Consider the following 15,713-nt stretch of genomic DNA (forward strand, 5'->3'; position numbering starts at 1 on the left):
AACACCAGAAGCAAAATCCAGTTAGAAAACGAAGGAGTCTACGAAATACCATGCAAAATCTGCCCTGCAACATACATAGGACAAACGAACAGAAGAATAAATGCACACATCGCAGAACACAAGAACGCAGTAAGAAAAAAAAGAAAAAGCTTCCTCCCTTTTCCAGCACCTTAAAGCTACGGGACATGAAATTAATTTTGAAGGAACCAGGTTAATCTCCAAAACTGAACACTTCAACAAGAGAATAATTTCGGAAGCTATCAAAATAGAGAAACACCCCCACAACAGGAATAAACGTGATGATACCTCCCGCCTACCAGACATCTGGAAACCAGCCCTAGTCAACAAACAAGCCCCACCTACCACCCAGGCCATTACAACACAAAAGAACAACGGATACACAGCCAGCACCAATCAGCACCAATCTACCAATCATGATACAACCACACAACCAATCATTCCACTTACTGAAACAAAGCCAGCACTCCACACACACCCCACCAAGATTTATAGAAAGACGTCAGCTCCGACCACGCTTTAAGCCCAAAACACCAGCCTGAAGATGGCGAGTGAGACCTTGCCGAAATGTTGCCAAGACAATCTCAATCTTATATGGGAAAAGACCCATATATAAACTGAGATATAGATTAAGGTATATTAAAAGTGGGATATCCAGTCTAAACACCAATTAAATCAATTCCATTCCTAAAATTCATTTATCATTTTGAAGGATTATGTTACCATGAAGTTTTGAGAAACTTTGCATGAAGCCAATGTATGGTTTAGTCGGTTCAGAGCTTCACGTGTTGTAAGAATCCAGTCAATTATTCTTTATTCTACAAACCTTAGCTAACTAAATCTCACTTAGAACAATGTATAAATCTGACCAATTTGGAGTTACTTCTGAATAGACACTGTGGGATGCTGCTGCATCTGTCATTCCAATCAACCAATGGAGAAAGCTTTGTAGGTAGTCCTTACCGTGTGACCACAATTGAACCCAAAATTTATGTCGCTAAGTGAGTTTTGCCCCATTTTATGACTTTTCTACCTACATTTGTTAAGTGAATCTCTGCTGTTGTGAAATTACTAACACGGTTGTTAAGTGAATCTGGCTTCCCCATTGACTTTGTTTCTCAGAAGGTTGCAAAAAGTTATCACATGACCCCGGGACGCTGTAACCGTCATAAATGTGATTCATTTGTCAATCTTCCAGTGTAAATCACCTTGGGGAGGCAGGTCTTAAGTGTGAAAAATGGTCATAAGACACTTTTTCAGTGCCATAATTTTGATCAGTCACTAAGCAAACTGATGTAAGTTGAGGACTACCTGTACATGACTTTGCCTGGATTTTCATTTTTAAAGGAATGGATCACCTTATATTTGGTACAAATGGGTATAGTGTCTATTGCACAGTCCTCTTGATTGAGGTTTTTAAAAAGGGTCTGGTACTTTGAAGCTGTATTGCAGAATAGCAGTTCAAGGAACTCCCAGTTGAATGGAAGAAACACTTTTCTGCTCTAGCCCCTGTCTGGAAAGCAGCCAGGATTGTAATTGCAGAAACAAATCATTTTAAACTAGGTACTCTGGTTTGCAGAAAGATCCCCCAAATGTTACAATGTTCTCCATGTCCTTGTAAAGTGGCCGCAGCTGTGCCCTCTGTGTCAATATGCTTGCTCTCCCTTAGGAGTCGTAGAAAATCACAGCATAAGACAAGAAATGTATTTGCTGCACAACTACAGTAAACAACAAAAAATATACAAACATAATTTCCCATCAGCTGCAGATGATGCAGCTTTCATCTAATGTGTGGGTTGGATGACTTCATTGGCACTTTAACAAATTGCCAGATCAGTTGAGCAAGCGAGAGAAACTTCCACGAACGAGATGCTCCTTCTGGCAAATTGTTTTTCAGGACACCCTCCTGAACTGGAAATCATGGGTGTCCCAGCCTTTTGTTCCTTCCTCCATAAGGTTGCTATTAGTCATTTAAAAATCTCTGGAACTAACAAGTAACAATAACATACTGCTTTATAGTGCTTTACAGCCCTCTCTAAGCGGTTTACAGAATCAGCATATTGCCTCCAACAATCTGGGCCCTCATTTTACTGACCTCGGAAGGATGGAAGGCTGACTCAACCTTGAGCCGGTCAGTATCAAAATCCAGATTGGGGGAAGAGTTAGCCTGCAATACTGCATTATAACCACTGTGCCACCATGGCTCCTAGGTCTCCAGATTGCAAGTGACCGTATGGTAACATAGACATTGTACATCCATACATTCAATATACAATTCCAGACCTGTTGTGAAGCCATGCATGTAACCCTTCTTCTAACTATAGATGTTCCTTGGAAAGACAGATTGTGAATACCTGCCAAATCTCTCTCTATATAAGCAAGAAAACACTCAAGCAGGAATCATGAAATCTCCAGAACCATAAATCCTACAAACTTGAAATTTGGCACGTATGTTTCTCTTGGCTTTTAGGTGCTCGGTAACAAAGGATTTTTTGAAATGACCACCAGAGCATTAGTATTTCATATATTATTATTAACACACTCTGATGCTAAGGAGTTAGATGCTCTACTTCCCCTCCCAACCTGAAAATGGGTGTGGGCGTGGCCAGCGTGTGACCCATCTGGCCTGCTGGCTGGGAGTTTGGAGAGGAGCCTGAGGGAGAAAAGTTGATAAGATAGGTGGGGTTCTTTGGGGCAAGCCTGAGGGAAAAAAAGTGATAAGATAGGGGAGGCTTCTGTGGGACCAGGCTGAGGGAGGGAAGTGGATAGGATAGGGGAGGCTTCTGTGGGACAAGGCTGAGGGTGGGAAGGGGATAGGATAGAGCAGTGTTTTTCAACCACTGTGCCGCGGCACACTAGTGTGCCGTGACATAGTGTAAGGTGTACCGTGGGAAAAACACTTTATATATAGTCAATATAGGCACAGAGTTAATTTTTTTTAACATTTTCTAATGGTAGTGTGCCTCGTGATTTTTTTTCATGAAAAAAGTGTGCCTTTACACAAAAAGGTTGAAAAACACTGGGATAGAGGAGGATTTTGCGGGGCAAGGCTAAGGGAGAGAAGGGGATAGGATAGGGGAGGCTTCTGTGGGACAAGGCTGAGGGACAGAAGTGGAGAGGAGAGGTTGATGGTAACTACTTATTAATTTTCAAGCTGTAAGTATCAATTTATCAAACCCGATCACACAGTTTCGAGGCGGAGCATGGATATTCAGCTAGTATGATCATAAAACAATTGCATGGTTTGGATAATTATAGCCAGACAGTTTTTATGGTTACCACCAACACTGTTGCCCTTTTCTTTATCCTTTCCTTCAGACACCTATATATATATATATGATATGGATCCATGGAGGCTACCATTACCAGTTCCTTTCTGGTTTCATAATCTAGAAAAGGACACAATCACAAACAGTCTCACCCAAGGTTATATAATATGATTAGATTTGGGTAAGTCATAAGGAGAGGCACATAAGGAGAGGTACTTGAGAGACCGCCTACTGCCAATTACCTCCACTAGACCGATAAGATCGCATAGATTAGGCCTCCTCTGAATTTCATCAGCCAGCCAGTGTAGACTGGCAACTACCCGGAGGAGAGCCTTCTGGGTGGCTGCTCCGACCCTCTGGAACGAACTCTCCGTGGAGATTCGGACCCTCACCACCCTCCAGTCCTTCCGCGCCGCCCTTAAAATCTGGCTGTCCCGGCTGGCCTCGGGTTAACGATTCTAACCCCACTCAAATTGTATGACTGTTGTGTTCTTAAATGATGTAGTGTCTCCATGTTGTAAATTGTTTGTCCTTCCCCCCCCCTTTTTGAACTGTGAGCCGCCCTGAATCCCCCCAGGGAAAAGGGCGGCATACAAATAAAGTGAAAATGAAATGAAAAATGATGGGGGTCAGATAATTCTTCTAAGCAAGCTCTTTGTCAAGCAAATTATGCCTGCATTTACTGTACAAAACGAACAATATTGCTTAAAGTTATCAGAATGCAAATGATACACTACCCTAAAATTGAATTCTCAACACTTTGTCAAGCTTCAACTGCTTAGTGAAGAAGCAATTAGATAGAATACTTTATTTGGCCAAGTGTGATTACACACACAAGAATTTGTCTCTGGTGCAGAATCTCTCAATGTACATGTAAAGCAGGGGTGTCAAATTTGTGGTCCGTGGGTCAGATGCATCATGTGCTTGCCCCGCCCCTAACCAGTTTAGCAAAGCGGGGGGGAAGTCCCAATACATCACATGACGATGTGAATTTGACACCCCTGATGTAAAGCAACAGAGTAATCATAATAATACCAGTAAGAGGGGATAATAAAGAAGATAAGAAGCATAATAATACTATAGCCACAGAGCATGGGTAAATTGATTGGGCTTACAAATCTGTTATAAAGCGATATGGAAAGGGCCATAAAGACTGGGATGGCATTGAGGATGCACAAAACTTGGAAGACAGAAGCCGAGATACATATCAAAACAGCAACAAAAGCAACCTGAGCAAAATAATATGTACTCCAAGAAAAGAAATGAAAAAGGTTGGGGGAAAAACACTCATCAGTAAGTCCCTGCAAAGTACCTGCACTGTAGGATTGAGACATCTACACTTGATTTTAGAACTTAATATTGCAATGTGATTGTGTGATGCAAACATCTCAGCAAATATGGAGCCAGGCACCTTAACATCAATGGCCACATAACCATTCAGAAGCTAACCTGGAAGGTAAAGTATTGTTGGTTGTGAGGGCCCTATAGAAATTTAACAAAGAATCTATCCTGAAATCCTAGGCTCATTCTATTTACCTAGAAGTAGATAATGTCTAATTTGATAATCTATGTGCCCCTACCACCACTTTGAACTAAATACCCAATGACTGTGTTCATGTAATGCATGGAACAATTCAGCCAATCATGCATTAGTTAACATATTATCTGAATCTGGTCAGTGCAGCCATTTATAGTTGAGGGCATCATGCAAATGTAAGTTCAATGAGTTAACTGTGTTCAATTAACTCTAGGCATATCTTTGGAATGCAACTGATATTCAGCCATTACAAACTGAATGTATAGTAATTTAGTAAAGAGTTTGATCCTGTTCTGATTTAATCTGTTTTTTTAATTTGGTGAAGATGGCGGCCATTTGTCTTCATTCTGATTGGAAGATCTTAATGAATGAGTCTACTACATTTCTGTATGTTCTCCTGTTTCTTTAAAAGCTGCCAATAACATAAACTGGAGAGACGAAGCTTTCCTTTCTACTTATCTTAGTAATAATAAAGCTTTGCTAGCTACATTTCTATTTGCTGTTTCTAGCAAAGAAAAGAGGGGGGAAATGTTAGCAATAATGGCAAGAGAACCTTATTCAAGAGTTGAAAAGAGTATCTGAATCATCTAGAGTAATGGAGCTTATTCCAAATTATTCTCGTCTATAATTTATAAAGTCTGAGCAGAATCAATTCAGCAGTGAAGATCACAGTTGCTGAATAAGCTATCTTTCTTCAGTGGGTTTAATGATAGCTTGATGTGCAGAAACCAGGCAAAGCTTTTCATCGTGAGGAGGATTTCAACATGACTAGTTACAGATATCTCTTCACCACATGGATATTCGAAAGCAAACCAAGCTGAAAATTTGGCAATATAGATAATTGTGTTATCAGAAATGTTGTATTATTTTTTAAAATTCACAATCATAAACTGAAGTTCTGCTGATTAAGAACATGAAACAGAGAATTGGAAGATCTAATTCTATGTTTGTTTTGTATCCACCAGAATATCTCCTGATGTATGTATCCTCCATGTATCGGATCAGACATTCTGAGGCCTTCACCATACCATATTATTTGTTCTTGAGCAGGGATATTGTCATGGCAGAATCATATGATGTATCGGGACTTTTCCCCCCTTTCCTAATCCAGGCATGGCTGTGCCAGTGCATGACACATCTGGCCCACAGGCCAGGAGTTTGACAGCCGTGTTCTTGAGAAACCTCAAAGGGCAAAGGTAAGGTGACCAGACGTCCCGATTTCAGCGGGACAGTCATGCTTTATAACAATTTGTCCCGTGTCGTTTTAAAAAAGTCCCGATTTTCTGGCTTCATGTTGAAAGCCCAGTGGATTTGCTTAAGAAATCCTAACCGGGGCAAGACAAAAGACACCCTGTCTAACCTAAGGTGACCAGATTTTCAGATTGGTAAAGAGGGACACCTTTGACCGGGGCGCGGGGGGGGGGGGGGCATTGATTAAAAATTTTATACGGAGCAACAAAAATTTTCATATAACGCAAAAATACTATTGTAATTTTTTTTATTTCAACATAACTACAATTTACAAATATAAATTGTAACTCTTGCCAAACATAAAATTTTTAAAATTGCATGACCATGAGGATGCTGCAATGGTCGCTAAGTGTGAAAATGGTCGCTAAGTGTGAAAAATGGTCATCAGTCACTTTTTTCAATGCCATTGTAACTTTGGTCACTATACCACCTTTCTTGCCACAGTTCTTAAGTGAATAACTGCAGCTGATAAGTTAGTAACATAAGTGAATCTGGTTTCCCCATTTGACTTTCTCAAAAAGCAATTAAAATGACCCCAGGACACTGAAACCATCATAAATACGAATCTGTTGCCAAACATCAAAATTGTGATCACGTGACCATGAGGATGCTGCAATGGTCGCTAAGTGTGAAAATGGTTGCTAAGTGTGAAAAATGGTCATCAGTCACTTTTTTCAATGCCATTGTAACTTTGGTCACTATACCACCTTTCTTGCCACAGTTCTTAAGTGAATAACTGCAGCTGGTATTTTGTATTTTGGATAGAATCTTTTTTTAAATAGTCTAAGACAATTTAAAAAAAGAATCCACACAGAATAAAGCTATTTTAAAAAATCCTATGCACAATAAATAAAATATTATTTTAAAATACATTAAAACAATAAAAGAAAAAAATCCAGCTCACTTACCAGCAGGCACAAGTCAATCCAGAATGATATAGTTTTAATACAAAGAACTGATCAAATTAAAATGGTGAAATTAGTCAGGGAAATATTTTTCAAAGAAACTTTTGCCACCATTTTTTCTTCCACACGAGCTGACCTCCAACCTCCATGCCCCTCCCCTCCGGAAAATCCAGGAAGTAACACTTGCGGCTCCTCTAGCCAAGCATTTCCTGGAGCACTATGGTACTTGGTCATTTTTTCTTATAAAATGAGGTAAAAGGGGCGCGGGGGGGTCCGTTTTCTTGCTTTAAAGTTTTAATATCTTCAATGAAAGTACTGAGACAGAGAGAGAGGTTAGTCTTTTGTTTTGCCCTGGTTAGGATTTCTTAAGCAAATCCACTGGGCTTTCAACATGAAGCCAGAAAATTGGGCCTTTTTTAAAATGGCCCGGGACACAGGACAAATTGTTATAAAGCGTGACCGTCCCGCTGAAATCGGGACGTCTGGTCACCTTAGTAACCTCTCCATTGAGCTCCAGGAAATGCTTGGCTAGAGGGGCCGTGAGTGTTACTTCCTGGATTTTCCGGAGGGGAGGGGCATGGAGGTTGGTGGTCAGCTCGTGTGGAAGAAAAAATGGTGGCAAAAGTTTCTTTGAAAAATATTTTCCTGACTAATTTCACCATTTTAATTCGATCAGTTCTTTGTATTAACATCTACATCATTCTGGATTGACTTGTGCCTGCTGGTAAGTGAGCTGGGGTTTTTTCTTTTATTGTTTTAATGTATTTTAAAATAATATTTTATTTATTGTGCATAGGATTTTTTAAAATAGTTTTATTCTGTGTGGATTCTTTTTTTAAATTGTCTTAGACTATTTAAAAAAAGATTCTATCCAAAATACAAAATACCAGCTGCAGTTATTCACTTAAGAACTGTGGCAAGAAAGGTGGTATAGTGACCAAAGTTACAATGGCATTGAAAAAAGTGACTAATGATCATTTTTCACACTTAGCGACCATTTGCACACTTAGCGACCGTTGCAGCATCCTCATGGTCACGCGATCAAAATTTTGATGTTTGGCAACAGATTCGTATTTATGATGGTTTCAGTGTCCTGGGGTCATTTTAATTGCCTTTTGACAAAGGCAATTTGGGAAACCAGATTCACTTATGTTACTAACTTATCAGCTGCAGTTATTCACTTAAGAACTGTGGCAAGAAAGGTGGTATAGTGACCAAAGTTACAATGGCATTGAAAAAAGTGACTGATGACCATTTTTCACACTTAGTGACCATTTTCACACTTAGCGACCATTGCAGCATCCTCATGGTCACATGATCAAAATGTTGATGTTTGGCAAGAGTTACAATTTATATTTGTAAATTGTAGTTATGTTGAAATAAAAAAAATTACAATACTATTTTTGCGTTATATGAAAATTTTTGTTGCTCCGTATAAAAATTTTAATCAAGCCCCCCCCCCCCCGCCCTGGTCAAAGGTGTCCCTCTTTACCAATCTGAAAATCTGGTCACCTTAGGTAAAGGGCATTACATTACTACTAACATTCTTTTCATTCATTCATTTCTCATATGAGTCCATGGGAACAAAAATAACACAAAGCACGCCCAGGTTCTGCTTAAGATTTATGAGTCAGAGAACTTTGGGCGGATTAAAAAAAGTGGGGGGGGGAATGAAACAAGTATCTAAATGTGACAACATCAAGCCCACATATGACTTTATTGTCACTTTGGGTGTCGCTGCATATTATTTCTTCCCACCTCTTTCACCACAGATGAAGCAACCCAGATAATCAACTTTTTTTTTTGCTTTCCTAAATCAGAAAACAAAAATCCTGTTGCTGCATGCAGAATAGTTAACACCAATAAGAGAGTGTAAATGCTCTAAAAATAGATTTAATATATAGCAGCATGGAGCTACTGATGATTGACGAGGGAAGATGTAAAGTAACTACCTCTGAGGGAGAGTATTGGTGGAGGTGTGCAAAATAAAATAATGTAACAGTTCTTGACTAAAGAATGATCTGAAATGTTAGGGTTTAAGATAATGTTGGATTTATACAGGTAAAAAGATAAACCTCATTTTCTGACTTCTCTCAAAATCATCATACATACATTTCATACACTTTCAAATGCATAGATAGATTATAGATTGTTTATTTATAGGCCGCCCTTTTCCCTGAGGGGACTCAGGGCGGCTTACAATCAAAAAAGGAAGGGGAGTGTGGGACAATACAAAAAAAGAAATGTGCACAAAATAAATTAGACAATAAAACTCAACATTCACTCAGCATTCGGGAGGGGCGAAATAAGATTATCCCCAGGCCTGACGGGTTAGCCAGTTCTTGAGGGCTGTGCGGAAGGCCTGGACGGTGGTGAGGGTACGAATCTCCACGGGGAGATTGTTCCATAGTGTCGGAGCCACAACAGAGAAGGCTCTCCTCCGAGTAGTCGCCAGTCGGCACTGACTGGCGGATGGAATACGGAGGAGGCCAACTCTATGCGATCTGATGGGACGCAGGGAGGTAATTGGCAGAAGGCGGTCTCTCAAATAGCCAGATCCACTACCATGGAGCGCTTTATAGGTGGTGAGTAGGACCTTGAAGTGCACCCGGAGACCAACAGGTAGCCAGTGCAGCTCACGGAGGATCGGTGTTATGTGGGCGAACCGTGGTGCGCCCACGATCACTCGCGCGGCCGCATTCTGGACTAGCTGTAGTCTCTGGATGCTCTTCAAGGGCAGCCCCATGTAGAGCACATTGCAGTATTCCAGCCTAGAGATCACAAGGGCTCGAGTGACTGTTGTGAGTGCCTCCCGATTCAGGTAGGGCCGCAACTGGCGCACCAGGCGAACCTGGGCAAATGCCCCCCTGGTCACAGCTGAGAGATGGTGGTCAAAAGTTAGCTGTGAATCCAGGAGGACTCCCAAGTTGCGGGCCCTTTCTGAGGGGTTTAAATTTTGTCCCCCCAGCCTGAGTGATGGTATGGTGGTCAAATTTTTGGGAGGGAAACACAACAGCCACTCGGTCTTGTCTGGGTTGAGTATCAGCTTGTTTGCTCTCATCCAGTCTTTAACGGCTTCCAGTCCCCGGTTCATCACGTCCACCGCTTCATTGAGTTGGCACGGGGCGGACAGATACAACTGTGTATCGTCCGCATATTGGTGATATTTTATCCCGTGCCTTCGGATGATCTCGCCCAGCGGTTTCATGTAAATGTTAAATAGTAGGGGGGATAGGACCGACCCCTGCGGCACCCCATAAGTTAGGGGCCTCAGGGACGATCTCTGCCCCCCCACTAACACCGACTGCGACCTGTCCGAGAGATAGGAGGAGAACCACTGCAAGACAGTGCCGCCCACCCCTATCTCCCGCAGTCGTCGCAGAAGGATACCATGGTCGATGGTATCGAAAGCCGCTGAGAGGTCCAGGAGAACTAGGATGGAAGCATGGCCTCCATCCCTAGCTCTCCAGAGATCATCAGTCAATGCGACCAAAGCGGTTTCTGTGCTGTAACCGGGTCTGAAGCCAGACTGGAAGGGGTCAAGATAGTTAGCTTCCTCCAAGGTACGCTGAAGCTGGAGAGCCACCACCTTCTCGACAACCTTCCCTACAAAGGGGAGGTTGGAGACTGGACGATAGTTATTAAGAACAGCTGGATCCAGAGACGGCTTCTTCAGGAGGGGTCTTACCACCGCTGTCTTAAGCGCGGTGGGAAAGTACCCCTCCCGAAGAGATGCAGTAACAACCGCCTGGATCCAGCCTCGTGTCACCTCACTGCTGTTGGCAACCAGCCAGGAGGGACACGGGTCCAGTATGCAGGTGGAGGCACTCACAGCTCGCATAGCCTTGTCCACATCCCCAGAGGCAACTTCCTGAAACTCAACCCAGAGATGGTTTGCCAAGTTTTCTCCTTGTGTCTCGGCTGGATCTACTGGGGTGGAGTCTAGGTCCGCTCGAAACCGGGCAACTTTGTCCGCCAAGAACTGGACATACTCCTCAGCCTTACCCTGTAAGGAGTCCCCCGTCTCCCTCCTATTTAGGAGGGAGCGGGTTATCCTAAACAGGGCGGCTGGGCGGGACTCGGCGGACGCTACCAAGGAGGCAATGTATGTTCTTTTTGTTGTTCTTAAGGTCCGAATATACTCCTTGGTGCATGCTGTCAAAAGTGCCCGTTTCGACTCGGACCTATCGGACCTCCACGAGTGCTCTAGGCGTCTCCTCCGGCGCTTTACCTCCCGGAGCTCCTCAGTAAACCAAGGGGGCCTCCGGGGGCCGCTGACCCGGAGGGGCCGTAGCGGCGCAATCCGGTCTAGAGACTCCGAAGCTGCCGAGTGCCAGGCAGCGACGAGGGTCTCCGCCGAACTGTGGGCGAGGGTATCAGGAATAACCCCAAGCTCCGTCTGGAACCTAACAGGATCCATCAGTCGCTTGGGGCGGAACCAGCTGGTCGGTTCCTCCTCCCTACGGTGGGGGTTTGGCCTCCGGAAGTCTAGCCTCAGTAGGTAGTGGTCTGACCACGACAGGGGTATGATCTCATTACCCCTCAGACCAAGATCGTAACTCCACTGCTCCGAGAGGAATACGAGGTCAAGCGTGTGACCCGCTGAGTGAGCATAGCTAAGAGAGTTGGCTCCTTCTGGTCTCCCCATTTCTGAAATTTTAACTCTGGTTTTATCTGCATACATCATGGCTAGGCGACCTGTAGCCCAACTCAAAAATTAATTTTGAACCCCTGCTGAAGAACTCTTTGACTGGACTATATGTGGGTGAACAGTTGACACAATTCAACTGGTTTCGCATCATTTTTGTAAGAAGCAATCAAAATTTGTAGTGTATGCCCCAAAACTGGCTTAACGTTGTTCTCTTTAAACAAAAACAAAAGAGCAACCCACCTCACTCATCTTCAGAAAAAATTCGAAATTGACATCTGCCTCGTTAGTTATCATCTGTCTCCCTGTATCTTTCAATTCCTCATATTCATGTCCAGGGTGGGATTCAGCTGGTTTGGACTGGTTTGGGCGAACTGGACGCTAATTTTACTGAAAAATTGGGGGGCCATTGGACCTGTACCTGGAGATACTGTGTATGTTTGGGGATCACCCTTAATGGCCTAGCCATATAAAATGTTTGTAATGGCTACTGTTCTTGAGGTACAATAAAGATTTAGTTCTAGGGGTATTGCATTGAGTTTCTGGGAAGCATGAGTCAAGTTCTCATCTGCTTTAGGGAAACCTAATAGATGAGTATCATGAAAGGCTAAGAAGGCACATAAATCAGGAAGTGAGACAACACTTTTATTGTCCATCTCAAAGAAGATATGGCCTGACACTTGGCAACTGACTCATATTTATGAGGCTTGCAGTGTCCTGGGGTCATGCGATCACCTTTTGCAACGTTTAAATGAGCAAAGTCAAGAGGGGAAGCCTGATTCACTTAAAAACCATGTTATTAATTTAACAACTGCAGTGATTCACAGTGATAACTCCTGTGGCAAGAAATGTCATAAAATGGGGCAAATGCACTTAACAACTGTCTCTCTTAGCAACAGAAATTTTGGGCTCAATTGTGATCAGCAAGGACAGTACATTTCCTGCAATTGCATTATTTTATTGAGACTCAAATGGAGAGGACAGCACTAATTCAGCAGTGGTATAAGCCCCGTGCCCCCAGATACCCTCAGATTCATTTAATTTAATATACAGGGGTGGGCTTCAAAACTTGCAGCAATGGGTTTGCTACCTCGCTGCTGGGTGGCCATGGCCATGGTAGCCGTGGCCTAGTCAGCCTCCTGCACTAAGGCAGGGGATTGTTTTTCACCCTCCCCAGGCTCGGAGGCTTTCCTTGAGCCTCTGGAAGGGCAAAAACTGCTTCCTCTGAGCTCTAGAGGCCGGAAACAGGGCTGTTTCTGAACTTCCAGCAGTTCCAGTTTTTGCCCTCCCCAGGCTACAGAGGCTTTTCTCGACCTCCCAGGAGGGAGAAAACTGCTTTCCCTGGGCTCCAGAGGCAGGAAACAGGCCCATTTTGAGATTTCCGGAACCTCTGGTAGAACCTGAGCCTTCGTGGGGGCCCTGCACTTACCTGGCATGATGAATGGGCCACATGGAGACTCCTGGGAGGGGAGGGGTGAGGTGGGAGGGGAGGGGCAGAGTGGCAGGGGCCAGCCAGTGGTGGGATTTGGAGGTTCACCAAACTGGGCAGAATTCTAGCTAGAAGAACCCATGCGAACCCCCAGCAGCCCACCCCTGGAATGTTACCAGTAGAAATGAAAAAAAACAACCCATATATATTTAACCAGTGGCTTTTAACCATGTGCTAAAAGACAAAGTCTTGAGAATTTGTCAACAAAACTACTACAATCAATTTCCCCAGATTCACCATTTGGTTCCAGAAATCTCAATCCTTTGGTATGGCTTTTTCCCAAATCATCTTTTCTCCAGCCAAAAATGTCAGATGCTAAAGTAGAAAATTTTAAAATAGACTCAGACGTATTTTCATGTGGTATGATTTACGTTAGTGACAAATATTAATTCAGAACCCTGATAAATAATGATAGTTTCATCACAGCCAGGAAAACAGTTTACCAATTTGTTCACATTTGTGTTGAGAAAAGCTCTTGTTTTGTTAAGGTGCCAAGAATTGCCTTCTGCTGTGTTAAGTGGGAGGGCTCTTAAAGTGTAATTTCATTTTCTATTTAGATGTTGTAAAAGAACATTGGATCATTGATCCAAGCAACCACTAAGCAAAAAGTAACACTTGCACAGCGGCAAGATTAGGGTTTGGTTGCCAACAAATGTGGATAACAATATTTTGGCATTCATGCTGTTGGTTGCAAGTTGGGCACTTAAGCCTCTGCTGTCCTTAGCCTTTATTTTGTTTCTTCTGCGCTTGCTGTGATTGTTTTAGTAATTATTTCACATCTGATCTTTTTTACAATTTTGGGTCTAGGTTTGGGCAGAAATAAATGATTGAAAAAAGATTAGACAGTCAACCTCAGCAGGACCTTGATGTGCACAGTGCAGGCTATGGATGTGATAAATCATGTACCTATTAGCAAGGTACTCTTCTTAAAAAGTACTGGAAAAATATTTTTTTTCTTAAGAGATATAATGAAGATAGTAGCTAATCATATTTTAGCCTAGTGTACTAGGCAAACCACTGTGATGGCTCAGTGTTTTGCAGACCTGGAAACCACATAGAGTTGCTGGAGGTTGGGCAGCATATATTTAACCATTTGGTTAAACAAGTTGGTTGCACAGTCAGCTAGATGTTTATATTTGATCCAGTGGTGGGATTCAATTTTTTTTTACTACCTGTTCTGTGGGCGTGGCTTGGTGGGTGTGGCTTGATGGGCGTTGCAGAGGAAGGATACTGTAAAATCCCCATTCCCTTCCAATCAGCTGGGACTTGGGAGGCAGAGAATAGATGGAGGTGGGACCAGTCAGAGATGGTATTTATCAGTTCTCCAAACTACTCAAAATTTCCACTACCAGTTCTCCAGAACTGGCCAGAACCTGCTGAATACCACCCCTGGTTTGATTTTGCATTCTTGTCCACTTATCAAGTCTTTCTTAGGGTCCTGGGACAGGCAGGTGTTGTTATATCATATTAAAGCAAATGCTTGTCTGTTTGATTTCTAAACTCCCAAAGCACTTCAATTCTTCATTTTTTTATTACTTTATATTCTCACCAGTTCTTTCTTGCAGGAAAGTACAATTTCTTGCAGATATCCCAATGCGCTACTGTCATGCCATTGTTTATAATCAGTCTGTGTAATCGTCTTGCAAGCAGCTAGCTAGATGGCCCACGATTGCTTCAGTTTTTTTGCAAGGACATTTGCTATCTGTTGCAGTCTTCTTAATTCTGGTTTTATATACATTTGGTCTTGTGCAAACAGAATTAGCCCCTTTGTCTTTTTCTTCAGCTTTCCTGCTGATCATTGCCAGATCTTGTTATCTTCTTTGCCTGCTTGTTTATTTTTTAATGTGTTAACCATGTAGTATTTTGCCTTGCCATGTTTATTTTCTATACTTTATTTGGTCTTTCTTATAGGCTAGTTTGATCTCTTTCATTTTCAGTAAATCTTCATGATAATTAACTTTAGTGCATCTTCCTGACTGTCCTTCAGATATTCTTCCTGTTAGAAGGAATATCCATCTGGCTCAGTTCCAAGCCAGAAGAAAGGCACTGGAGATAAAATGGAGGATGGAGGCTGATTGAAAAGATGGTTTAATGATGCAGCAGAACCACATGGGTGGTTCTGGGCAGCTGACCACATGGAGTTGAGAGTTGGGGGGTGGTTATATCTTCTCTTGGGCTTTGCACTTGAGCTTCCTGTTCCTGTGCAAAGACATGTATTCTATTGGCTGTTGTCAGGCTCCCATGGTGCCATGTAGGGGTTATGTAAAGGTCATAGCTGGCTCTATAGGCAAAGTACAAATCCTAGGTGTTTGTCTGAACTAAGTTTCGTTGACATTTCTGAGGGTGATGCAGTCATTCCTATAGCGGCTTAATGACTTTGCCCTGTTTTGGCTCTTGAGTGAGGGCGAATCTGCGCTTGTTCAGACTTTGCTGTAGGGAGTAATGGATCACCAAATCTGCATTTCTAAAAGCTGCCCCAGCTCAATATCTGCTTGGGGGCAGGGAGCTGGGTCTCTAAGCTTCTGTCTCCCTTATTATTTTTTATTTCTTTTTTAGGGGAAATATTTTATCCTGCCTTTTTAACTATTCCTCAAAA

This window comes from Thamnophis sirtalis, unplaced genomic scaffold, assembly GCF_051295495.1.
Source record: "Thamnophis sirtalis isolate CommonGarterSnake01/CBP01778 unplaced genomic scaffold, rThaSir2_p1.2 scaffold_5, whole genome shotgun sequence".
Taxonomy (NCBI): Eukaryota; Metazoa; Chordata; class Lepidosauria; order Squamata; family Natricidae; genus Thamnophis; species Thamnophis sirtalis.